At 37.2% G+C, this 24,806-nt stretch overlaps 2 long non-coding RNA genes across 2 annotated transcripts in view; one reads left to right on the plus strand and one right to left on the minus strand.

The window, feature by feature from the left end:
• Positions 1-24,806, minus strand: part of LOC103657424 — a 102,148-nt gene that overhangs the window by 57,278 nt on the left and 20,064 nt on the right. The gene's annotated exons all lie outside the window — the stretch shown is intronic.
• On the plus strand, positions 16,974-22,564 carry LOC103657423. The gene is made up of 3 exons (XR_566844.2): positions 16,974-17,623; positions 19,024-20,935; positions 21,050-22,564. It is a non-coding gene; the product is annotated as an uncharacterized LOC103657423 (long non-coding RNA).

The following is a 24,806-nucleotide window of genomic DNA, read 5'->3' on the forward strand; positions in this document are numbered from 1 at the left end:
CAAAAAAAACCTGGGGCAAAGTGAGCTATTTTCTGTTTTACTTAATTCATACATTCAACTTTTTTAAATTAAAAAATGTTTCATTAAAAATAACTGACATACCACATTGCATTGTTTCCATTTCAGATGTACAATATAGTGATTTGGTGTTTGTATACAGTATGGTCACCGTAATAAGTCTAGTTGTCATCTATCACCATACAAATTTGTTACAGTATTATTGATGATATTCCCGATGCTATATACATCCTGTGATTTATTTATTTTATAAGTGGAAGACTATACTTCTCAATTCCTGTCCCTATTTTGTCCATCCTCCCCACCCCTTCCTTCTGGTAACCATCAGTTGATCTCTCCATCTATGAGTCTGTTTCTGTTTTGTTTGGTTTGTCTGTTGTTCTGTTGTTGTTGTTGTTGTTGTTGTTTTTTGTTTTTTGTTTTTTTAGATTCCACCTTATAAATGAAGTCAGATAGTATTTGTCTTTCTCTGCCTGACTTATTTCACTTAGCATAATGCCCTCTAAGTCCATCTATGTTGTCTCAAACGGCTGGGTAATATTCATTGCATATATATGTATACGTGTATATATACATACACAACATACAACCCAGCAATTGCACTTCTAGGTATTTAACTGGAGAAAAGGAAAACACTAAGTTGAGAAGACATATGCATCCCTATGTTCGTTGCAGCATTATTTACATTAGCTAAGATATGGAAGCAACAACAAACATTAACAGCATAAAAGATTTGATAATGATAACATGATCTGAGCTGCAAGAAGGGAAAGGGGTTTGAAGAGGATTGTAACACAGTGTAACTTGAGAGTCCAAGTTCAAGTTCCAGGTGAGCACTGGCCAACTGGGAGGTTATGGCTACCTATTTCATCTTTCTGACCATCTGCTTGCTCATGTCTAGCATGATGGAATCGGACCGAGATGAGTTCAGAAGTCACATATAATTCAGATTTAGTGATTCTAAGGCAGACTGACAGGAAAAAGACAATTCTATAAAGGACTTGAAAGTAATCAGCAAGCTATGTAAGATACTAGAAAATGCTATAACCCAGGAAATTGGCAGGACTGTCATGCTTAATCAGCTGGAAAACTGTGACATTTCTATTCTCCATAATGATTCCTCAAAGAAAAGCAAAAACTGGAGCTGGAACACCACTAATCTCATTAAATTGTCACTACCAGCATCTGGTAGAGTACCTGGTGCTGCCGGGATTTCTACAGAAATCTGAAAACAGAAAAAGTAACAAATTACTTAACAATTGACGTATTCAACCATCCACATATGGCTTGGAAACGCACATCAGTTGGACATTTGCACAAATAAAAGATGAACTGTGCTACTTGAAAATCATTGAGGCAGTTTTTTTTTTTTAATTCACTGTGGGAAAGATTTTTTTTTTTTAAAGATTTTATTTATTTATTTGACAGAGAGAGACAGCCAGCGAGAGAGGGAACACAAGCAGGGGGAGTGGGAGAGGAAGAAGCAGGCTCATAGCGGAAGAGCCTGATGTGGGGCTCGATCCCATAACGCTGGGATCACGCCCTGAGCCGAAGGCAGACGCTTAACTGCTGTGCCACCCAGGCGCCCCTGTGGGAAAGATTTTTAACATAGAATGGACCATGTTCAACAGATCACACATATGAATTGCTGGCCAAGGATTCTTAATTGAAAAGTATGACAACTTCTTCATGTCCATTTCTTTCTGTTTATCAAATCCATTTTTGGGAAAATTTGAAAAGACTAATTGTTTTAAGACATTCTGAAATGCTGTAATTACCATAAGGAAATGTGGACATGAGAGCTAGAAAAAGGGGAGAGACTGACTGACTTAAAATCTATCAAAAAAGATAATTTTAATACTGTTCTTTCCTTATGAAAGGAGTCTTAATGTGCACAGTAAAGTCCAAGTTTCTTTCCTGGTACTTGAGTCTCTGCCGGTCTAGTCTTACTCTTTTTACTGTATGTTAAGCATACACATTATAGTTCTTGCCCAAAGTCATTCACGTGACACTCTGAGCTTATTATACTGTTAGCATTTCCTGGACAAACACTGTTACTTCATACTCATGACTTTGGAGAACACCCTTATCCTCATCTTTACCTCATGTGAGGTTATAATTACACCACCTCCATGAAACGTTCCCCTAGGAGGCAGTATGGTGCAGTGTTTACGAGGGCCTTTTAAATTCAGAAAAACCTGTGTGTGTGAACTTTCCAGTGGGAGAAGTCTTACTTAACCCCACTGAGCCTCATTTTAAAAGGTTTTTCATTTTTAAAAAATGATGTAACAGTAGTGCTTATAGCATAAAATTATTAATAAAATTAAATGAAAATTAAATGAAATAATGTGTATAAAATGTTTAGCACAGAGACTGCCCAAACAAGAGCATTCTCTGCTCTCTCTCCACAATTTCTCTCCTACCGCTACTTTTACTACTGTTTGTGATTCCAAACATTTTATTTGCCCTCCTATGGCACTAATCACATTCTGCCTATCACTCAGTAAGCTGAGCATTCTGTCCCCATCATTAGATTAGAACACAAAGAGTATGTTTCCCCTCTTTATCTACAGAACACGTAACAGTGCTTTATATAACACAGGTGCTTAACAAATATTCACTTAAATGGATTGAATTATTGAATTTTTTAACAGGAACACTTTATCTTTTCCTGTGATGTTAACATTGGATCTACTAAATTTATTATACTAACACTGAATATTCAAAAGAGACTATCCATGTTACAGTAAATTGACATCAGAGCAAATTACTTTTTGAGATTATTTAAAAATATGTCTTCAATATTGTATGTCTTATTTCAAGTCACAGCAAATTACAATTTTGTTAACTGTGTCCCAGTAACTAGAGCCTGAAGAACTATCTTTAAATCTCCTTCGAGACTTCCATTCTTTCATCCACTCACCACACATTCTATCAAAATATTCGGGGGGAAAAGCCTACTAGGAAAGCCCTACCTGCCCATCATTTACTGATTTAATGATTCATCTTAGGAGGTTCTGATGAGTCGGAATAATTTGGTGAAACATCTTGTGTAATCATTGAAAATAAAACTCCAGTGTTCCAGACCGGACCCAGTTAAAAATGGCAATGACAAAGAAGCCACACAGCGTTCAGCTCAACCATCAAAACATGTTTGTTCATGAAGATACAATTAATTTTTTTTCCAACAAGATCACTCCTAAGTATTAGAGTTTTCATAAATAGAAATCGTAAATATGATAAAGGAGTTATCCCTTTGATTCTATGAACTGGTTTTTTTGTTTGTTTGTTTTTTTGGTTTTTTTTGTCAAAAAGCTTGTGAAACACATGATCCAGTCTCTGTACACATTCTCAGTATATACTACAGTATCTCACTTTCTTTCTCTCAATGCGCCCTCTACAATCAGCCAGGATTATATACTTATTTTATTTTCTCTAAACATATTCTTTCTCTCTCTCTCTCTTTCTTTCCTTTTGCTCAAGGTAAACTCCCTCATCTGACAACTATTTCCCTTATTCCAGGCTTGTCTTTCCACCAATACATGTCCTTTAAGACCTAGCTGAGGTCCAAATGGTCTCTCAGTATTCCCAGGTTCCATTACACTTCTTCCTACATTTTGCACCTTGTGTATTACTCGGTATTAATATTTACTTGTTCATTTCAATATGTTCTGTTTCTGCTGTAAGTGTAAGCATGTTCAAATTGGTATTGTTTTTTCTTCACAGCTCCCAACTAAGGACCATGAGTATAGTCAGTATGAAATATATTTGTAGACAAGCACATAGAGAGGGCAGAATGTGTGAATATCGGGCTGGAGGATTGCTCTGTGGCTTCTGGTCTAGTTTAGAGTAGAATTATAGATACGGGTTAAGAGTCTTATAGAAATAGAACAATGTAGGAAACTGAGGATGCATTTGTTGACTTTAACCTCTGTTCATATGTTTCTGGTGATGATTATTGTTTTTTAAAGGTAAGAGTCTGAGATGACAAGACACAATACAAATGTCATCAAAGTTATGACTTTATAGCTTTATGTGGAGGGAAATAAAGAATACCAGCATTTACAAAAAAAGGGAAATAAGTTTGAGGCCAAAGTTAGTGTTATGTGGCAAATAAGTTCTGCATTAATTGGATGAATTCCTCCAGAGTTTGGGTATTTTTTAACAAAAATAATTTTTTGTCATGGTTAAATATTTAACAGACTAAAAAGGAAACACATTCAAAGCTCATTTTGTACAACTATTTGATTCTACCTAATAATTTATTATGTCTTTTGAATTTCTTAGAATTCTGTTTTAGTTGTCCTAATTTATTTAATAATTTGTTTTCTACAAGGAAAAGATATATTTTTAAAAATATCCACCCAGGGGTGCCTGGGTGGCACAGCGGTTGAGCGTCTGCCTTTGGCTCAGGGCGTGATCCCGGCGTTCTGGGATCGAGCCCCACATCAGGCTTCTCCGCTAGGAGCCTGCTTCTTCCTCTCCCACTCCCCCTGCTTGTGCTCCCTCTCTTGCTGGCTGTCTCTCTCTGTCAAATAAATAAAATCTTTAAAAAAATAAAAAAAAAATATCCACCCAAAAATGCTTAACAAAGGGAATACAAAGGGAGAATAACCAGGAAGGAAGACAGCCATAGAGTGGGAGACCTCAACATTGCAACTTAACTCCCATGAAAACCTTGACTGAAATGAAAGTGTTGTTGTGAGTATGGAGGGAACTTTGAGGAACCCAGTGAATAGCAAAAGTTAAAGGGTGACAAGGCAGAATAAAAAGTAGAGTTTGGAGTTTGAGTCCTGCATTGTTAGCCTTGATAAATAACTGACTTCCTGTTTAAGCCCCAGAAAGACTACATTGTAGGAATAAAACATGTTGAAACTAAGGGATTCATCCTAAAAGTAAGAAAAAACCCAAAAGATCTACCCTTCACGAGTTTAAGGTAATCAGGTAGTAATTCCTCTGTTTGCTAGAACAAAAATCAATACTCTTCATAAGAAGAAAATCAAAGCTGGAGAAATCACAATTTCAGACAATAAGGTATATTACAAAGCTGTAAAAAACATGATATCAGCACAAAAACAAACATATAGATCAGTGGAGCAGAAAAGAAAACCCAAAAATGTACCCACAACTACATGGTCAACAAATCTTCAACAAAACAGGAAAGAATATCCAATGGAAAAAAGACAAATGGTATTAAGAAAACTGGAAAGCAATATGCAGAAGAATGAAACTGGACCACTTTCTTACACCATACACAAAAATAAATCCAAAATGGATCAAAGACCTAACCATGAAACAGGTAACCATCAAAATCCTAAAGGAGAACATAGGCAGCAACCTCTTTGACCTTGGCCATAGTAACTTCTTGCTAGACATGTCTCCTGAGGCAAGGGAAACAAAAGCAAAAGTGAACTATTGGGACTTCATCAAGATAAAATCTTCGGAGCATGGAAGGAAACAATCAGCAAAACTAAAAGGCAACCTTCAGAATGGGAGAAGAGACTTGCAAATGACATATCAGATAAAGGCTAGTATCCAAAATCTATAAAAAACTTATCAAACTCATCCCCAAAATAAATAATCCGGTTAAGAGATGGGCAGAAGACATGAACAGACATTTCTCCAAAGAAGACATATAGATGGCCAACAGACACATGGAAAGATGCTCAATATCACTCATCATCGGGGAAATACAAATCAAAACCACAATGAGGTAGCACCTAACACCTGTCAGAATGGCTAAAATTAACAACTCAGGAAACAACAGATGTTGGTGAGGATGCAGAGAAAGGGAAACCCTCTTACACTGTTGGTGGGAATGCGAGCTGATGCAGCCACTCTGGACAACAGTATGGAGGCTCCTCAAAAAGTTAAAAATAGAACTACCCCATGACCTACAATTGCACTACTAGGTATTTACCCAAAGGATACAAAAATACTGATTCGAAGGGATACATGCACTCTGATGTTTATAGCAGCATTATTAACAATAGCCAAGTTATAAAAAGAGCCAAATTATGGAATATTACTCAGCCATCAAAAAGAATGAAATCTTGCCATCTGCAATGACATGGATGGAGCTAGAGTGTATTATGCTAAGCCAAATAAGTCAGTCAAAGACAAACACTGGAGCACCTGGATCACTCAGTCAGTTAAGCATCCAACTCTTGATTTCAGCTCAGGTCATGATCTCAGGGTCCTCAGATCAAGCCCCACACTGGGCTCCATGTTCAGTGGGGAGACTTCTTGAGATTCTCTCTCTCCATCTCCCTCTGCCTCCCTTACTCTCTCTAAAATAAATAAATAAATCTTTAAAAAAATACAAATACCATATGATTTCACTCATATGTGGAATTTGAGAAATAGATGAATGTAGGGGAAAGAAAGAAGAAAAAACAGAGGGAAGCAAACCATAAGAGAGACTCTTAACTATAGAGAACAAACTGAGGGTTGATGGCGGGAGGAGGGTGGGGGATGGGTTAAATGGGGGGTGGACATTAAGGAGGCCACTTGTAATGAGCACTGGGTCTTATATGTAAGTGATGAATCACTGAATTCCACTCCTGAAATTAATATTACCCTATATGCTAACTAACTAGAATTTAAATAAAAAATTGAAATATAAAAAAATTGTAATGTATCATATCATGATCTAGTGAGATTTATCCACCTTCATTGGAGGGTTCTTAAAATATTAGCAATTTAGTATATAACAAAATGAAGGTGAATACTACAGGATCATCTAAATAGATACATAAAAAACATTTTATAGAATTAAACTTTTATTTATAATTTAAAATAATGTTCTTTGCAAACTACAGATAGAAAGGAATGTTCTCAGTATGAAATTACCCAGGAAAAACTGCAGCCAACATGAAATTTAATAAAGAAATATAAGAACAAAGCAAAAATTTCTGAACACTTCCACTCAACATTTACTAGTAAATCAAATAAAATAAGAAAAAGAGAAAGGTGTAAATATTAGAATTAAATAAATAAAATTGTACTTATTTATAGATAATGTAATTGTTCATATAAAAAAGCTGAATATATGAAAAACAAACTCTAGAATCAACCAATTTGGCAGTTACTAGATAAAGGTAAATGTACAAAAACAATCATATTAGTAGATGGTAGCAGCAAACGATTGGAAAATCAAGAAGAAACTTCATCTAAAAGTAAACTAGCATCAGAAATCTAAAATGCTTAGGGATAAGTTTAACAGAAGATGTGCAAGGTGTCTCTTCTAAAAACTTAAGAAAAAGAGAGAAAAATTAAGGAAGACTTAAATAAATAGAGAAATATGTCATGTTAATGACATTGAAGAAGCCTTCTGATTATGGTATCAGTTCTCTCCAAATTGATCTTAAGGCCAATACAATTCAATCTAAATCCCAAACATTTTTTTTTAACAAATTGACAAGGTGATTTCAAAATGTATGTGGAAATGCAAAAGATCTATAATAGTTAAAGCAATACTGAAAAAGGAGTAGAAAGAATGAACATTACCTTCTTTAAAGATTTATTATGCTATAGTCATTATGGTATTTTTATAAATATAGACAAACATTCCTGTGACTGACTTATTCCATAACTGGCAGCTTATTATCTCCCTCTCTCCATCACCCATTTTGCCCAAACTTTTCATCTGGCAACTATCAGTTTTTTCTCTTTGTTTATAGGTTTGATTCTGATTTTTTTTTGTTTATTCATTTGTTTTGCTTTTTTGATTCCATGAATGAGTGAATTTATATGGTATTTATCTTTCTCTCTGACTTATTTCACTTAGTTTTATACCCTCTATGTCCATGTTTTCACAAATGGCAAGATGTCAGCAAAGGGAATCTAGTCAATGATATTGTAATAGCACTGTATGGTGACAGATGGTGGCTACACTTATGGTGAGCCCAGCACAACATATAGAGAAGGCGATCAATGTATTGTACATCTGAAACTAATGTAACGTTGTGTGTCATCTATACTCGAAAAGTTTTAAAGAAATATATAGACAAACAGATGAAGAAAACCAATTAAGCTGCTCAAATAATTCAAAACATCTACGAGTACTTAATGTTTGACAAAGGCACTAAGGCTATTCAATGAGGAAGAGAAGTCTTTTCAACAAATGGTGCTGGAACAACATGAAAAAATATGAACCCTGATAATAAAAACTATTTTGGAGCAGGGGATAGGCCTAAATGTAAAAGCCAGAAAGAGAGTTTTTAGAATAAAATATAGGGTAACACCTTTACAGCTTCAATGTAAACAAGGAATTCTTGAACAAGATACAGCACAAACCATGAAAGACAAAATGATGATTGACAATCATAATAACTGAATTTTTTTGTTTGCCATAGGACACTGATAAAAAAATAAAAATTAATCCACAGACTGGAAGAAAATATTCACCCTGTGCATATAAAATAAGAACTTATGTCCAGAATATATAATGAATGTCTACTAATAAAAATATATCTAATTTAATGATCAAAAATAACAAATTTTCAAAAGTGCATGAAAACCTTGCATACGTAGTTCAGATGCACACAAAAAGTATAGAAATGAATAAGTCTTCCTCATCATCATTACTCCTCATCTAAAATCTTCATCATTATTAATCATAGGAAAATACATATTACAACTTCTCTTAAGACCCCTTAAAATGGCTAAAACTAAATGGCCTGAAAACAGCAAACATTGGCAAGGATTTAGACAATCTGAAACATTCATACATTGCTGATGTGAATCCAAGACAGTTATCAACACTTTGGAAAACAGGGAGCTCCTTATAAAACTAAATGTGCACCCACCATATGACTCAACAATTCTGCCTCAAGTTAGTTCCCAAGAGAAATAAAAGACCTGTATGTAAATATTATAGCAGCTTTATTAGTAATAAGTCAAAAACTAAAAACAAGTATATAAGTGTTAAATCACTAAATTTTATACCTGAAACTAATATTACTGTATGCCAACTAACTGGAATTTAAATAAAAACTTAAAAAAAGAAAAAAGAATAAAGACAGTCTTACTTCACTCAAAAAAATAAAATAAATAAAATAAAACAAGTCATATGTCCATCATTCAGGAAATTGCTAAACAAATTGTAATATAATCATACAATACAATTCTACTCAACAATTAAAAAGAATAAACTTTTAATTGCAGGCAAACATATGAAAGAATATCAGAATTTTATGTTGAACCAAAGAAGCCAGACTCTAAAAGTATCCATATATAATCCCCTTTATGGCGTTCAAAATAGGTGAAACTAATCTACAGGGAATTTCATCTTAACCATGGTTGCCCATTGAGACAAAGTTAGGATTTACTAGAAAGGGTCATCAGAGAACTTTCTGAGGTAATGGAAATGTGTGTATTGATTGCACTGGTGTTTACATGGACATATTCACTTTTAAAAACTCATCAACTTACATACTTAAAACACTCGTGATCTATATAATTTGAAAAGTTTACCAACCACATAAGTTGCTATCATAAAAGAACACATGGTTGGCTAATATACTAATTCGACAAGTTTTTATGTGCGGGACATTTAAATTGGCTTTGGGGACATAACCTTCCAATTTCCATCCCTTACATTTATAAGGTTTATCATTTAACAGACACACAGAAAGTGCCAAATCTAGAAGAAGAAAAAATATGAAAATCATTTCCATTTACAATGTACTTGCTATAATTGTCAAGTTTTGGCACAAAGGAAGGGATAATCAACTTTCATGGCTGAGACAGTGAAGGCTTTCCTAAAGCAAAGGGTTCTTAAACTGGGACCTGAAGTTCATGTAATAGGATTTTGTTTGTTTGTTTGTTTTATAAGTAAAAAATAAAGTGGAATGTACACATACATCCTTGTTCTGTCAACTAGAAGCAAGGACGTTCCCGTAGCAATAAGCACACTCAGTTCTCAGATCTTGGTTCCTAAAATCATTCTGCAATAAAAGGAATCAGGGCTCCTGGGGAAATGTCTGATTCTAGATTGGACAGGAAATAGACAAGATGAACCCGGAACATCTCGTGCGAAGTGCTAAAACAAAAAAACAAACAAACAAAAAGCCGGCAATAACATAAAATACAATGATGGGAAAATGCCCCAAAGACAAAGGGACCAACTGAGAGCTCAGGTAATGAAAATGGCACTTTACTTTACTTCTCTGGACTTCTTCCCAAAACTATATAACCCCAGCCTCATAATAAAAAAAACACCAGAAAAATCCCTATGGAGGGACATTTTACAAAATACCTCACCAGTACTCCTCAAAACTGTCAAGGCCATCAAAAACAAGGAAAGTCTGAGAAACTCTAACTGCCAAAAGTAGTGTGGTATCTTGGATGAGATCCTAGAGTAAAAAGAGAACACTAAGTAAAAACTAAGAAAATCTGAATAAAAGACAGATTTCAGTTAATAATGGATCTGCAGGGATTCGTTAATTGTAACAAAGGTATCATACTTATGTTAGATATTAATAATAGGAGAAAATAGGTTTAGAGTCTATAGAAACTCTATTATTTACTCAATTTTTCTGTAAATCTAGATATGTTCTAAAAATAATTTCTTAAAAAATGAATGCATAAAGGCATAGATATATGAAATTTTAAGTAGTTCCATATGTCTGGAAGGTGTAGCATGTCAGAGAGAGTGACAGGAAATGAAGCTGGAAGAACAAACATGGTGTTATTTCATCCCTTGTTGATTCTCTTATGCCATGCTAAGGAATCTGGACCTGATTCTCTATAAAAATTTAATTGGACAATAATATCACAGAAACAGAAATAAGGAAGTTTGTAATATTTAACCTCAAGCTGACCTTCATAAGAAATCTGTGCCCCGATGCTGCCTTTCTACTAAATAATAATTTTGTAAAATTATTTAGTGCAACTAGAAGGGTATGAAGGCTGGTGAATTAGGTCCCAGCTCTAAGATGAAAGAATGAGGAGCCATTCAGTACTCGACACGCAGTTTTATTTTGTTTTGTTACGTCTTGCTTTATTGCCAATGACATTCCAGGCAAACTGCTGAGCTTTTAAGATATAACAACAAACTTAGAGCTCACGCTCTGGGTGTCAGTATCCTCCAGTAAAAGATAAAAGAGTTGAATTCATAACCCTTGACTAATAATTATCATAAGTATCTGGCATTTAGTTAAATATCTATTATGTGCTAGGCCTTTGTACATATTTTTTTCCCACTTATTTTAACAATCTCCTGAAGTTTTTTTTCTATTTTTTAGACAATGAGACTCAGGCTTACAGTGGTTGACTTGTTCAAAATCAAAATGTGAGTCAGAAAGAAACCAGTACAGAAAATGTCTGTGCAGGCACACCCTGATGTGTTCCCGATTCAGCTGCGTAGATAAATGATGTGCTGGTACTTGAGCCAACCCGGTGCGTACTCTGCACAAAGCCTGAGCCGGAGCCCGGCCGTGAATTCAGGGTAGGATTTAGCGCTCTACCGTAAAGCTATAGAGAAAGTCGTCGTTTGGAAAGTCCCACTTGGAAGAGCCCTGGGTTTTAATATCTTCTTTTAAAATAATGTCTCCTTGACCGGAGAGCGAGAACCCTGTCTGGACCCCAGGTCATCAAAATGGCGGCCGGGCCAACATTACAAGCGAGGTAGGCGATCTTAACTGGAAGATACAGTCACGTTCACTTTACTGACGCGGGTTTGGAGGCAGAGGCTCTGAACCACGCAAGGGAGAAAAACCAGCCGGGTGAGCCCAGTGTGGGAGAACTATTTTTGGTTAAGGTAAAATAACTTTCGCTGCCCTTGGCCATACCAACAAGAGAGCGTTTCTGAGAACTGACAGAACTTTGGGGCTGTTTACATACTTTGCTGAGGGATATACGATTTTAAGGTCATCCCCCGCCTCCCACGTGCAATCTTCAGTAAAGTGTACCTTGCGCGGAATTGATAGCATGAGACTGGACCCTTAGAGAAGCCTGGAAGGTGTTTTGAGCTCGGATGTATTTACACAGAAATAGCACATGGATGCAGGAGCAGGTGGGCAGCTGGAATTCCTGATAAAAATAAAACATGATCTTACGCTGAGATTTACCCCAGGCAGCAACTGAAACATGGAACAGGTCACAGAACTGGTCCTTCTGATATAAACTATTCCGTAACATAAGGAAGGCAGTTGGCTTGCAGGGTTTCCCAGAATAACATTTTCTCCCCACACACCGAAAACGGACCTTTACAGTAATATTTCCAGATTTCACAGTTTATTTTCAAATCTGGATCTTGTGGAATACTCACATCTTAATTTCCTGGGATATTTTTCTTGACACTTGAAAATAAAAGCATTTTAGACTGATTTGATATATATTTTTTCTGAACATGAAATCAACTTTGAGAATAAACACAAATGTGAGTTGGACCACATTAATTTTTTTATCTATTTAAGTAGCTGTCTTCTATATGTGCTCTGGAATGTGACGGCTCTGGGTGAATTTATTAAATGCCTTTGTGGCATCGTTTGCTATGATTTATGGAATTTTTTCTTTAATTCTTTGATTCAATAAGCTATGCTAATAGATCCAATAACGAGTTACCCTTGAACTACTGAAATGAGCACTGTTTAAAATATTATTAGCTTGCTACACTGTACAGTAATATATATTTTTTTAAAAACTGCCTTTTTATTTACAATGGGGCTGGTATGCCATTTTATTTTTGTACATTTACTAGATATAAAAATTTTTCTATTCAAATTTTGCTAACTTCATAAAGTAAATGGAGACTGTATAAGTCAGTATAGATGAATTGAGATTCTGGGGCGCCTGGGTGGCTCAGTCGTTAAGCGTCTGCCTTCGGCTCAGGGCGTGATCCTGGCGTTCTGGGATCGAGCCCCACATCAGGCTCCTCTGCTGGGAGCCGGCTTCTCCCTCTGCCTGCCGCTCCCCCTGCTTGTGTTCCCTCTCTCGCTGGCTGTCTCTATCTCTCTCTCTCTGTCAAATAAATAAATAAATAAAATCTTTAAAAAAAAAAAGAGGAGATTCTGCAGAAAGAAACAAAAGTTTAGTGGATCAAAGTAACAGATCTGTGAACCTGAAAATACTAGCCCAATATTTTACTACATTTTAGTCTATCTCTGCTCTTGAGGTGTGTGTGTGTGTGTGTGTGTGTGTGTGTGTGTGTGTCTCAAATTAAATTCTTAATTTGGTCTGTGAGCTTTCTGTTGCATGGCCTTTGGGATAGTTTGCCTCATTATATAGAGAAATATTTGTTTTTTTCTAAGATACAACCGTAGTCCTCCTTGTATAGGAGCAAAAATTAAGCTACTATGTGAGCTTTCTGTTGCATGGCCTTTGGGATAGTTTGCCTCATTATATAGAGAAATATTTGTTTTTTTCTAAGATACAACCGTAGTCCTCCTTGTATAGGAGCAAAAATTAAGCTACTATGTGAAATTTTCTGTCAAAAAATGTGAATTTTTCCTTCTTATATACCTGATACCTTCAGCCCATGGATCTCCTTTTAGTCAGCAAAGAGAATGTGGCTACTTGATCGAGGCCTCTCGTGACACATCTAACAGATGTTTTCTGATGCTGGTGCAATTCAGACACTGTCACCTATTTGCCATGTGTCTTTGAGCCAGTTTTAATGAGAGGGGACTTAATTCAATCAATAATTTAAGAGAATAGTAAAAATCTCCCACTTTATGTTTTAGGTCTCACAAGCCAGAAACATCTCTTTCTCATAATAAGTCTGTAGCAAAATTCATACTGCTCTGTTTTTTAAGCTCTAACTGCCGCAGTGAAATATCTTCAATATATTAAAGAAATTGCACCTTGGGTTTACATAGAGGGTATCAGACAAATCAATTTAGCTATAGTTTGCTTATGAATTTATTGATTCAAAGAACATGTATTTGGAGCCTGTATATACTGGGTTTTAATCTAGTGCCCCTAGAGGCTTACAACATTAAAAACGTTTAATTTAATATCTATTTCATAATGACCCATAAAATGCATCACTCCTTGTATTCAGCTGCAAGAAAAGTAAGTGTCTCTCCAGATAAAAAGCACACTATCATTGAGTTCCATTTTTGGTTTTCTTCTAGAAAATTTGGAACCAAATTGGTACTTACAAAAATTAACCTATTTGCATTACAAAGTGACATCCACAACTTTGCTTCTAAGAATCAACTTTATTATAATTGTATTTTTAATTTTCTTATTTTATATTTTCTTAAATGTTATATTGTAGCAGAAAGGTTAGTAAGAGAAACCAATTGCAGAATTCAGCTAAAAGGTATCAAAGTGAGTATATAAGAAGGACATTATACAACTGATAGAATTGCTGATAGATATTCAGTGTCTTCCTTTTTCCTTACTTATCTGTGTTCAGGGTTTTTTAAAAATAAAGTTATTTTATAGTCTTGTCAATAGTGGTGTGATGGCAAATGCGCAGAGCCCAGCTTTTGGGGGACCGCAGAGCCCTGCTTTTGGGGGACCGCAGAGCCCAGCTTTTGGGGGACCGCAGAGCCCAGCTTTTGGGGGACCGCAGAGCCCAGCTTTTGGGGGACCGCAGAGCCCAGCTTTTGGGGGACCGCAGAGCCCAGCTTTTGGGGGACCGCAGAGCCCAGCAGCTTTTGGGGGACCGCACGCAGAGCCCAGCTTTTGGGGGACCGCAGAGCCCAGCTTTTGGGGGACCGCAGAGCCCTGCTTTTGGGGGACCGCAGAGCCCAGCTTTTGGGGGACCGCAGAGCCCAGCTTTTGGGGGACCGCAGAGCCCTGCCTTGTGGCGTTTACTGGTTTCAAGCTACGACCATGAAGTCACCGAGCACAGTCTTGGAAAGAAATGCTCAGGGCACAGACTAGTTCACAATATTTCCACCATAAGGAGGCGATAGATATGAATAGTCTCGAGAGCATTGATAATACTGAAAGGTAGTAAAATAGTTAGGAAATGATGAATTTTTAGAGTGTACTGTCTTTGTTTTAATATAATTTATTTGTTAGTTCATATAATTTAATATTTAATCATTGGCGTCTCTCACTGGCTCACAAAATTTCTGAAAATTTAATAGTCTGCACTGTGCCAGTCCTAGCACATAAAAGCCCATAAATATCAACATTAGTGTTTTAAAGACCTTCTGAATAACTATGTTTACACTTTTGCAAATGCTGACGCAAATTTCCAAAATTGCCTTTCGGTTCCCTTGCAGAGTGACTACCTCAGTTGTTAATTAGGATGAAACTTAACGACGTATCACTCTCTAGGTATGAACCCCAAAGTTCGTTCTTCTCTGCTCTCTCAAGTAATTTAGAGAAGGTAAATTAGCTATGGATAATTATCAGCCTGTCATCTTGTATCCATTATGAACAAACTGCGGTAATGGGGTGTCCGCTTTGCACACAGGCCAGGGAAAACACAGTGCTAACAATAAAAGAAAATCCACCCTAAAGGATGATAAATATAATTTTAGATTCTCATAGCCTTCTTTCAGGGAACGCTACCGTTGAAAAAAAGGAAGAGGGCAAGATACTTTTCAGTACGTGGGCAACACTTCGCTGCCATGTCTGAACTTGGAGAGGGAGTGGAGAGCAGGGGTTCACTGCTGGCAAGGTGCTGCCACTTTTCCACTTTTCCTTCGGGTTGGCTCCATGCAATTCGAATCCTTAGAAAAAGGAAGGGGAAGTCTATTGGAGATGGGTGCCAGGCAGGGAAGCTGGTGGAATCGTGTACAGAAAAGAAAGCTTCTAGTTCAACATGATTAGAGACCTCCTTTGAAGCTCGACCAGATTAATAGCTTTTCAAGGACGTGGTGACAAGTGTTATCACGTGAAACTTTCAAAACCAGACTTACAGCGTTAGAAAATATGCTGTAGGGAACTGTTCAAATTTAGCAGGGGAAATACTAGATGACCTAATAAGCCATTTCCTCTTCCAGATTCAACGGTGCTGTAATTTATGTATTTGGCTCAATTAGAGTAGAAGGTCGCATAAGGTTTTTGAATCCTGCATTTTTTTCTAGGTTCACATAATGTCTGCTTCTAAACACTAAATATTCTCAGCGCTAAAATGTTCAGCACTACGAAATGTCTACTATTTACTATAGGGTTTGAGGCATACTTACAGCTGACCATTATTTTTATCGACACTTTAAATGAGGGGTGCCCAGCTATAAGATTCACAGTTTCTAATGACAGTACTTTAAAACTGTTGCTAAGAAATTGTATAGGAAAAGTGTCCAGTTTTTGTTTGGTTGTTTTATTTTTAAAACAAGTTGCTTTTTATAAGAATGGTTTATACAAACGCCAGGTGCACGAAAGCAAAGTAAAGTGTGGAGTGCAGCAATCATAAGATCATTTCAAAATGCGCTGTTCTCTGAAGTATATGACTCATACAGCTACAGAAAAATGTGTACTTTTGTGTTTCCACCTTAATTGATCTGGATAATAACCTCAATCGTATTCTTTATTTAGAATGGATAGCATGAGAAGGAATTTCCAAATCCTGGGAGGAGAAGAGGAAGGAAGGAAGGAAGAAAAAAAAGGGAAAAAAAAGAAGGAAGGGAGGGAGGAAGGCAGGCCTAAGCAATCATTGCATTTTTTTTTATTCCCACATATTGGACAGATGGTGTCTACTCTTAGAAGTTTTAAGATGAATGACTAGAAAATCACAACTTTCAGGTCCTTAGTTTCTTCACCTATAAAATGTGAAAAGTGGATTGAAAAGTGGGTTGAATGATCTCTAGGGTCTTTTCCAGATCTAAATTATCATTCCTAATATGAATAAACCGAATATCGTATCGAGAAACACAATCAATTGAATTACTATTTGCCTTCACAATATGACAATAATAACACCAAATGCATCTGAGCCCTATAGCCACTCTGTCTCTGATCTGGTTTTTTCCCCCTCTCCTTTCTAGCAGGAACATGTACACTTCTTTTCTTTTTTTTTTTTTAATAAACCTACAACTATTTTTCAATTTACTACAATCTTTCTGTCTCTGCCATTCACTAAAACTGCTCCTGCTAAGATCACCTATCACTTTCTAACTCCCAAACCCAGTGGGCACTTTTAAGCTTGAGTTCTTTGTGGTATTTAACAATGGTGGTCCTGTCTGTCCTTATTGAAATCCGTCCTTCCCCTGACTTCCTTCTCATCTTTGTGTTCCTAAAACCTACCGTGCATTAGCAAAGAACGGACTCTACGTGACTGCTCTTTGAATAAATGAAGTGCTCAGAGTAACTTTCCTCCCCCACAATTTAGTTTTGGTCACATCATCAAAGATACGCTTTTCCTAAGCATTACTTTAATATTCCACAATTCTATCCATAAGCTAAAGAGCAAGAGGTACCTAAGTGACCTTTCTGGTTTTGCTTTTTATAACTTGGGATTTGGATATTTTTTTCCTACCGGCTCAGGCTCCGCCTTGGCTTCCTCTCTCTCCAGACTGTCCCAGACCTGGCACTGGGTGCGGCTGCTCGGCTTTCATCAGCTGTCCTGGCCAGCGGAATGTTCCCTCTGACGCTCCTCCCTTGGCTGGCGGTAGCTCCCTACTTTCATTTTCACTAGGGGCACAGCCATTCACCAGCTTCTACTGGAAAACACTTTTCCAGACATTCCTTCAGGGTAAGTGCCATTTCCATAACTGGCCACTGGATTCCGTCATTATGTTTTTATACTTCACTGTTCTCAAATTTGTCTTTTTCAGCTTCACAATCACAGTAAAAGCGGTTTCATTTTCATTGCTTTGTTTTTCTCCTCATTTGAACTGATCCTTTGTATTTTATTTATTTTTATGTAAGAAAACATGCACATTTTTTTTCTCAATTACCTCCTCCTTCTCCTATTTTCCTTCTCTTTACATTTCTCCTCCTTGTGATTCTTCATAGAGATGTGTCTTGATCTGACGAAGTCTTAAGCATGGACTTTAAATTAAAAAAAATAAATTTATTTAGTTTGCCACCACAATGATAGATTTCAGTTGATATCTTTAATTTAAAAAGAAAGTTTAGCTCTAAGATTGTTGTGAAACTTCTTCAGTATTGAAGACCGATCACCTTCTTTTATAGAATTCTGAGCTTGCTGCTGTCCTTTGATAAACTTCTTACCATTTCTCACATTTTCATGCCCACCCAGAAGAAAACTAGATGGGGAATAAAGTTGGAGTCACCCCTTAGCCCCATCTCATTTGAAGTGTCTGTAATTCCCTATCTTTGACTTGGAAACAAACCCCTATTTCATTGAATAAATTGTCTACTAAAGAATCATTCAGTAAACCAAAGGAGTTAACTTTTGTAAACCAAAGAGAATTGTAGAAAGGATTAGAAGATAGTGAGATATCCTTTGATGTGGGTGTCTACTGTTCTTGATGCAATGAACTGTGTGGCTCCAGCTGACTTTTTCTCTTGCTGTTTCTCCTGCAAGAAACAGGAAAGAGCTTGAGGCTCTCTCATAAGGTATTCATAGGAACATAGAGTTTCTGTTAAATATTTAATTTCCCTGGTGATATTCTGAAAGAAGTTTTCAATAACACGCCATTTTAAAGTCAGCCATTTTGGTATATAAAAACGGATGCTCAGTTGTGAGGATGTAACATATCGTAAACTTCACAGAGGAAAGCAATTGCGTGTTCAAATCAGAGTGTTGTAGAATCATGCTTTTGAGTTTCACTGTCATCTGTTCCTATAAAGAATACTGCTGCAAAAAGTCTGAATATTTTCTGAGTGTAAAAATTCCTTCTTGTTCTGTTTCCATAATGTTGGTTGGACTAGTGCTTTATTTATGGATACTGGATTATGTTCTGACTGAAATCTGTTCCTTTCATTTACTCTGCCCTACTAAAGTAAATTTCAACCTTAAAACTTAGCCCATTTCAATAATGTAGTTGTTTTGGTATGTCTTTCTTCAAAATGGTAATGTCTCAAACAACTTCTATGAAGAATTTAAATAGTCCTCTGAAAATGAGGTCAAATAATTTGCTGAAAATTCCACTTTGCTGCTTTTTTTTTTTTTTTTTTTCTAAAAAGGTGTCACTTTATGGAGTTCTTTCTTGGCATCGGTAGAAGACCGTGACTCATAACGAGCAGACGTCGGTGTGTCACAGGGCTGTGAAGAGGTCATGCTCTGTCAGAGTAGCTAGGCGGAAAGAAAGAGAGCTGTCCTCTTGTGGAGAAAGTAAAATAAAGCTCATATACTTTTTAAGAGCCAACTCTTTCTGTGTAAAACTTGGCTAGCCTTGTGGTCTTCCTGTGAGAAGAAACATCTTTCTCCATCTTCCTTGACTTATGATGGGGTTGCCTCCTGATAAACCCATGCAGTTCAGTTGAAAATGCCTTCACTGCACCTGTTCTTCCAAACATCACGGCTCAGCCTGCTCTACTTGTGCCCGGAGCACTTACACCAGCCTAGAGTTGGGCAAGAGAACGTAACACAAAGCTAATTGTATAATAAATGCGTTGATTGAATACTCATATAGTTGAGAGACTACTGTACGGAAAGTGAAAAATAGGTACAGAATGGTCGGAAGTACGTCCCTTGTTTACCCTTGTGATCGAGGGGCTGACTGGGAGCCACTGCTGCCCGGTATCACAAGAGAGTATCGGGTACAGAGGAAAATTCAAAATCCCCGAAAAGTATCGTTTCTACTGAACACAAATCACTTTTGCATCATCATAGCGTTGAAACACTGTAAGTTGAACCATCAGAAGCCGGGGCCGTCTGTATTCAAAATTTTTACATAGAAGTTTGGTTACCCCACCACATTTTTATGTTTGTGTATGTGGGAATTGCTGTAGCCATAGCCAAATGGTAGATGACGGTGTCAAAACTGGGAGGCAAAGCAAGACTGAAAACGAATAATGAGCCTCAATCTATGGTAGGTTTTGCATCGCAGAGCTCGGGCAAGTTGGGGTTTCCGGACACAGCCGTGAGTCCAGGACCTGAGTATAGGCTGAAGTTTTTGCAAAAAACCACAACCAGAAGTGAAAGGTAGGTGATGCGTCGGAGACCAGCAGCCCTGAACTTGAGGCAATGCCGCCCCCCTCCTGGGGAGTTGATGAGTAGATGGAACAGTATGACCCGAAAGACAGCTGAAAATAAAGAGCTAACAGTTTTGTATCATTTGTAGCGTGAAATGCTTGGAACTTGCCGGCACTTGGAAAATAATGGCTATCTCACCACACCAGAAGCTGTTCAATTTTGCGGAGGTGGAAAGCGGGGCCGAACTTGGCATTGTGCGTCTGTAGGAAACCGGCGTGTTCCTATGTTCATATATGAGAACTTCACTAAATAATAACTAATGTCAACGTTAATATTATCTTGTAAAGCTATCAGACTACTGCTTTACTACCACTTCCACGAGGGTATTACTATTTTCCACATTTACGAATATGGAAAAGAAGGCCAAGCATGGTAAAAGGACTTGTCCAAGATCTTACAGCCAAGAGTGGCAACTTTTTTACTGAGATCAAGATTTTTTTGGTTCCAGGCTCCTGTTTTTTCCACCAACCACACTGCCTTTGGGATAGGCACACTGGATGACTTTCAAAATGCTGAGGGTGCCTCAAATGTCTCTTCTTAATTTAATTAAAATGACAGATATACATAGTATATGTTTTCCTTCCTTGGAAATAGCTGAAGTAATTTTGTTTTTCCTCCCTCACTTGCCCTGAAGACAGTCTGCACTTGGTCCGACCACACAAGCAACGTTTCAAGAAAAACAAGCATTTTTAAAGTCGAAGTAACTAAATACAGGGATAAGAATGGAAACTCTTTTTAAAAATAAGCGTATCACTTACCCTTTGGTCAGCTAGGCTGTAGATACCCATATCCACCGCATTTGATGGCTTTCGGGCTTAACAGAGTCGTTAAGCAAGGCTGGGATTGTAAAGCAAAGCTGAGATTCAAAAGCAAGTTGGCACACACAATACATGATAATGTGTAAGTTCTACTTTAATTTTTTCATTTTCTTATTGCCCTGTAAAATGTTGGCCCCATAATCCAACTTGTAAAATAATGAAAAGTGCCATTTATTTCGTCTTGTGGTTTCCGTAGAGAACTGTGCAGCTGTTTACAAATCCCTGTTGACTGAAAGGGCGTGTTCCAGACAAGCATCGGCTACAGGAAGATACGGGCCGCAAAGTGAAAAGAAGTATAAAGCGTGTGATATGGAGCATAGATATTTTCAAACACTCGCACGTACTTTTTATCCCCTCTTGTTAAATGAGTAAAACACTCTTGTTGAGTCATTTCTTGGTCATAGGTATTTATTGAGAACCGATTACGCGCCAGGCGCTATTTATAGGCACCCAAGGCCCAGTTAGGAATGATGTAGGTAGGTCTTTGCATTCTTAAAGTTCACATAGTAGAGAAGAAAAAGGTTTTGTGAACCAAGGCTCACTGTACATGTAGCAACCACAAGTGAAGCTCTTTTGACCGACTTCGTGAATTATCCACACTCCTGGTCGTCTCTGTAAACATGCAGGGGTAGCTGCCTGTGGTGTCCAGAACCTGGTAGTAGCGTGTTCCTCGATGGACTCACTCACCTCTGCTTCCAAGAGCCGGGCTGCTTGCCAAGAATCAGGTTTGTTTCTTCACCCTGCTACTTACTGTAGTCACATGTCTCTATAAATATGTTTGTTTACATATATAAATATAGGCTTACATATTCTAATTAAATTCTATGGAAACGAATAAAATGAAAGTGCAAAAAGAGAGTGTTGTTCATTTTAAAAACTAACTGGAAGTCTTTGGAATGATTGCTTCCAACTTTTTAGTCGAACTATGTGTGAGCAAAACGGTAAAAGATCGGCAGAAAGAAAATATTTAGAATGATTTGTCAAATTGCCCTCCTAAGTTTCTCTATTTTTTCCCATTATTTTACAAAACAAAGCTAACCGTTGAAAGTGATGCATTGTGGTTCTTTCTGATATTTCTTTTTGTTGTGGTTGAATACACATCACATAAACTGACAGTTGTAACCATTCTAATATGTACAATTCAGGGGCATTAAGTATGTTCACGACTTGTGCAATCCTCACTAATACCTAGTTTCAGACGTTTTTCATCACTCCCCAAGGGATAATTCATACCATGAAGAGGTCACTCCCCATTATCTTCTCCTCTCAGAACCTAGCAACCGCTAATCTATTTTGTGTCACTGTGGGTTTGCCTATTCTGGAGAGTTCATACAAATGGAATCATACAGTAGGCGGTCTATTATGTGTTGGCTTCCTTCACTTCGCATAGCATTTTCAAGCTTCTTCCATATAGAGTGTATATCAGTACTTCATTCTTTTTTATAGCTGAATAATATTTCACAGTATGGATATATCCCATTGGTTTATGCATTCACTCGTTGATGGACATTTGGGTTACTTCCCCCTTTTGGCTATTGCGAATAGTGGTGCTATGAACATTTGTGTACAAATTATTGAGTACCTGTTTGCAAGCCCTTTGGGTGTATTTCTGGAAGAGGAATTACCGGGGCTTATCCTAATTGTATGTTTAACATATTGAAAAACCATTGCTTCTGTTTCGTGCTATAACTAAGGAGCAATTGTCAATCCAAGTTCATGAACATTTGCTCCTTGGGATCAGAATAATACTGGCCATATGGAATATGTTTAAAAAATATTCCTTCCTCCTATATTTTTTGGAAAAGCTTCAGAATGATTTGTGTTAATTCTCTAAATGTTCGGTAGAATCTACCAGTGAAGCCCTCTGGTTCTGGATTTTTCTTTTTTGAGAGGTGTGGTTTTTTTTTGTTGTTGTTGTTTTGTTTTGTTTTGTTTTGTTTTTATGGCTTCAATATTCTGTTATAGGTATTTTCATATTTTTTAATTTCTTCTTGAGTCAATTATGTAAGTCTATGTGTTTCTAGGAATTTGTCCATTTCATCTAGGTTATAAATTGTTGATGGTATTATCTCATAATTCCTTTTATTTCTGTAAGGTTTGTAGTAGTGTTCCTACTTTCACTTTTGATTAGTTATCGGTGCCTTCATTCTTTTTCTCTTAGTTGGTCTAGCTAAATATTTGTCAATTTTGTCTTTCAGAGAATCAAATTTTGGTTTCCTTCATGTTCTCTTGTCATTTTCCTATTCTCTATTTTATGTATCTCCTCACTAATCTTTCTTATTTCCTTCCTTCTGCTAGTTTTGGGTTTAATTTGCTCCTCTTTTTCTAGCTCCTTAGAGTGTAAATAAAGTTACTTTATTGATTTCAGATGTTTTATTCTTTTTTCTATAGGCATTTACAGCTGTAAGTTTCCTTCTGAGCAGTGCTTTCCTGCATCCCATTACATTTTGGTATATTGTATTGTGCTTCTGTTCCTCTCAAGGTACTTTTTACTTTCTTTGTGATTTCTTCTTTGATACATTTGTTGTGTGAGAGTGTATTTTATTTCCACATATTTGTGAATTTTCCAGTTTTCCTTCTGTTATTGATTTCTAATTTAAGTCTATGTAGTAAGAGAAGATGCTTTGTATAATTTAATCTTTCAAATTTACTGAATTTTGTTTATAGGCCTAACATATTGATTATTCTTGAGAATGTTCCATGTGCACATGAGGAGAATGTGTATTCTGCTGTTGTTGGGCAGAGGGTTCCGTATATGCATTGTTCAGATCTCCTTATTTTTTCAGGATTTTATTTATTTATTTGAGAGAGAGAGAGCATGAGCAGGTGGGTGGGGGGAGGGAGAAGCAGACTCCCCACTGAGCAGGGAGCCCAATGCGGGGTTTGATCCCAGGACCCCAGAAGCATGACCTGAGCCAAAGGCAAAGGCTTAACAGACTGAGCCACCCAGGTGCCCCTATTCACTTTTTATCATATTTTCTTTCTGCTCCTTAAGCTGAAAATTTTCATTTGACCCACCACCAACTTTGCTAATTCTTCCATCTAGCTGCTCAAATCTGCTGTTGAACCCCTTTAGTGTATTTTTCATTTCAGCTATTGTAGTCTTCTGCTCCATAATTTCTACTTTTCATAATTTCACTTTATTGATTGTTCTGTTTGCTGAGCCATTGTTCTCCCATCCTTTTAGTTATATGTGCATTGTTTCCCTTGGACACTTAAGAAGCGTATTTAAGAGAGTTGACGTAAAGTCTTTGTCCACTACAGCCAATATCTGTGCTTACTCAAGGCAGTTTTTGTTCAATTCTTTTTTCCTGTGTACGGTCCATATTTTCTTCTTTGCATGCTTCACAATTTATGGTCAAAAAGTGGACATTTATGACGTGCAAACAAAACAGAAAAAAAAGAAATGAAAAAATCACCCTCCAAGTGTTCTCATAGTGGCCTCGTGTCGTAGCATTCCTTCCGTACTTCTCCAGGCCACTTACAACTTTGTCTTGTCCACACTTCCGGCTTGCGCTGACCCTAAAGGTCAGCTACAGTTGCAAGCTTACGATCTCTTCTGAGGATGTGTCCTATTCTGTGCATGGGTGTAGGTTTGTAGGTCCCTCTGTATACGTGGAAATTTTTCAAATCTCCTTTTCTCCCCAAAAACCTAACTATTCAGCTTTTCCTTGCAGGCTTTTGGCATGTCTATTATTTATCCCTACTGTTCTTTTTCATTCTAGGCAGCAGTGGCTTGTTCACTTGGATTTTATTGTTTTTGAGGGCTGGGTTACTGTTCAGCCTTGCAGAGTTCTGAGTTAGGCAAAACAAAGGGAAACTCCTGGTCAGGTAAAACCAGATAAGCACAGTTCCTTGGGAACAAAGGCCACTCTGTTGCCTCCGGAACCAGGTGCCTACAGTAGGGACAGGCTGTCATCTTCAAGATCACTGTGCACCGGGGCAGGGGGTGG

This window comes from Ursus maritimus, unplaced genomic scaffold (genome assembly GCF_017311325.1).
Source record: "Ursus maritimus isolate PB19 unplaced genomic scaffold, ASM1731132v1 scaffold_29, whole genome shotgun sequence".
In the NCBI taxonomy this organism is placed as follows: Eukaryota; Metazoa; Chordata; class Mammalia; order Carnivora; family Ursidae; genus Ursus; species Ursus maritimus.